Source organism: Corapipo altera, unplaced genomic scaffold, assembly GCF_003945725.1.
Source record: "Corapipo altera isolate COAL_440 unplaced genomic scaffold, ASM394572v1 50, whole genome shotgun sequence".
NCBI lineage: Eukaryota > Metazoa > Chordata > Aves > Passeriformes > Pipridae > Corapipo > Corapipo altera.
The window spans coordinates 8022359-8025651 of NW_020884889.1; the positions used below are offsets into that span (position 1 = coordinate 8022359).

The 3293-nt window shown below is 38.0% G+C and overlaps 1 long non-coding RNA gene across 1 annotated transcript; it reads left to right on the forward strand.

The window, feature by feature from the left end:
- The first annotated feature begins 549 nt into the window (after positions 1 to 549).
- LOC113947669 lies at positions 550 to 2859 on the forward strand. The gene is made up of 2 exons (XR_003527832.1): positions 550 to 1011; positions 2450 to 2859. It is a non-coding gene; the product is annotated as an uncharacterized LOC113947669 (long non-coding RNA).
- The last annotated feature ends 434 nt before the right edge of the window (positions 2860 to 3293 follow it).

The window sequence follows — 3293 nt, forward strand, 5'->3', positions numbered from 1 at the left end:
GGCTTGCAGAAGAAAACACACACAAAACCCACCCAGAACCGAAAGTACAGTCAACTACAGAAAAGCAGCCAGACGAAGGAAGAGGAAACCAAATGGATAAACCAGATCATCTCTACAGAAATAGGACTGAATAAAGATACAGATTAGCCTGGCAAGCTGAACATTTCTAGGAAGTGCTGATATGTCACTGTATTGCCAAAATTAGAGAAACTATGTAGGAAGCAATTAGCTACTGTTTCTTCTCCCCACTTAAAATGATTGTTCAGGGCTATATTGTAATATGCAGTTGGTCATACCAATTCAGCATGTAAATGTTGGTGCAAAAAATGCCATTTATTCTATCTCAACTTAAAAAAAAAAGTCAAATTGAGTTGAGAAAAATAACAATTCTTTTCTTGACCTATTCTGCATTTATGCTCAAATTCTATGCCCAACACGCAGCTTTGTTGCGCACACTGTATGAATGTTCTCCATAATTAAAGCTTTATTTGAACCTCCCCCCTCTTTCCACAAGACTCTTGGTTAGATCAAAACAGTAGAGACAAAAACTGAAACATGCCTGGGGTGCAGGAGAGAACAAGAAAGACTATTTAGCGAAGTAGGCTAATAGTGGTGGGGAGGAAGGGGGTTGATTTTCACATCTTAGAACTGTTGAGCCTGCAAATATTACTGAAATCACATCTGGGAACAAAGCTCTGCTTTAAGTAAGTTCACCCATGAGTGTTGCTAAGCAATGGAGAAAAGGAGAGTGACAGGGAGAGTGCCTGACTTTAGGATTAGGAGGATAGAGAGAAGATAAAAAAGTAAGGTTTCTACACAGCCTTTTTTGTATGAACTTTCAAGTTCTTTGTTTCTATTGCTTATCTTCCAAACTATTTCTACCATGATTAATCATATCTGGTTCAGTATCTACACCAATGCACACCCAGCACAGAGAGGTGCTGCATCCTGGAGCACTGGCACAAGCACCTGGGCACCAGAACTGTCAACATCTGTCTCTGGATTAAACAGGTAAGAACAAGAGAAACTGTCCTGATGGAAATATTATAGAACTTGATGTCTATATGTTAGAGAAATACTGCAGACACTTGCCTGTATGTAACCTAAATTATGCATTGTGTGGGAAATATAATGCTTGTGATAGCTACAGCTTGTTCTAATTCTATTCTTATACTGGTAGTTACAGAAAGGTGAAATATTTTATCAGATAAGATCAATAAATGCCATATCTTCACCTGACTTCAGTTTTTCTGTCCACTCTCTACTGGTATTTTGATATTGTAAAAGTTCCTTGTTCTGCTTTAGCGAGATTACTTCCAATCCTTAGGAAAGCAACTACACATTTTCAACTGTAGACAAATACTTGCCAGAAAACATTTGTTGCCTTGTTCAGCTAAATGCCTCCATAAACCATAGCATGTACATTTGTAAAGCATGCATTGTTGAAACAGTAAATTGAATTCTTTGTTTCATTTTTACATGGCAGCAGTATTTTTTAATTTTTTTTTAAATCATCATAAATACTCTGGAACGCTCATCTCTATTACTCGGAATTATATTCCATGTGCTAAGACATTTGCAGCCTCACAGGTCATTTCATAGGCATTAAACTTTTACTGTATACCTGTCTTTTTAATGTTTGCTAATAATTCATGTGGAAAGAGAGTGACGTTTGTTGCTGAGTAACAGATGTCTGCATGCACAGCATGAACTAGGAGCATTTCTCAGCCTGAGATGCTAGATTATGATTAACTACCTAGTTGGTATTCTAGTTAGAGATATTACGAAGGCCTTTCCCAAAACTCAGGATATTCAAAACATATCACTTCTGCAGCACTCCAGCAGTGTTCCCTGCACATGGGATGCATTTCCCTGACAGGCAAATGGCTTTCAACAGACTGAACAATAGAGACTAATTAAGAAGATTGAGTCTTGTAATCACATTTTTACTTTGTACACCTTTGATATTTTCAGAAGCAGAGACTCTGAATCTCATATTTTAAGCTCAAAGAAGCACGGACAACGTACAAACGCAAATTAAGCCACATGTTGAAGAAACAACCTATAAGTTTTCCACTGAAAGGTGACAAATTAATTACTGAGATTGGAAAATTTCCCATGCCTAACACATAAAATAGGTCACCTCTTGTTCTGTATTTTATTTACACATACAGTCAGAAGTAAATCTATTGGCAGTTGCTTTTACAGTTGAACAGACACAGTCAAACCATTTTTCATCCTCCAAGAACTCATACAGGCAGTCCACCACAAAGTGATCAAGTGGAAACATAAACCAGGATGGAAGAAAGATGCTGTGGATAACCATGTTATCAGTTTCATATAGCAAACCTCTTGAAGTGGATGACATGTAGAAAATGTACAGAGATATATCATGTTGCACTGCCTAATTGACTTCTTTTCCTTTTGCTTTTTGTTAATGAAAAGCAAGGAAGGAGAGAAGAAATCTTCCCTATCAGCTGCAGCAGGGGTTGCTGCAGGAAGATGATAATTCCCTCCTGCTACTCCGCTGACAACCACCGAGCTGCACAGGAGGAGGAAGGCATTTTAATCATGGAAATGAAAAACACAGCAGTTTCTAAAGCTTCACCTCACCTTGGTTGATTTACATTAATTTAGGATCAACTGGCTTTCGGTGGAATTATGTTATATGTGGAAGATAACAGAAGGAAAAATTTGGCGTCATTTCTAGTTTGGCTGTCCATTAGAGGCAGCGTGTCTATGTATATAAACAGTTTTGGAGAATCTCAGATAAGCATAATGAATTCCTTAAAAGCACAGTGCAAACTTGAGGGCTCCCTAATTCCATAGTAAGTGTTTTATAAATGCCAGACTTTAAAATATACAGAATTAAATTAAAAAGATTTAAAAAAAAAAAAAACAACCAACTTAACAATTAGCAAGTCAGGGTCCAATCCAGTGTCCACTGAAGCCATCAGAAAACCTGTGACAAAGGTCTAGAAGATTTGACTCTGGTTCTTTCATCAGATTATCATTATAACAAAGGTACCCCATAAGGGGCTGCAAATCTTGTGTCAAAGACAGTCAGACACCCCCAAAATTAAAAATTTGAGCACACAGCAGCTTACATGCAGCAGCTTTGGGCATGTGGCACAACATCTGCTACAAAAACACTAGAAAGCAGACCTGCAGCAAACTGGACCACTGCCAGCTCTCAAGATTATTTTTTTTTTTCCCCCTGACAAGGCTGTCAAGTAAATGGACAGATGGCAGCCGATGCACTTGCTGGATAGTTAGCTCAGTTAACAATCAAG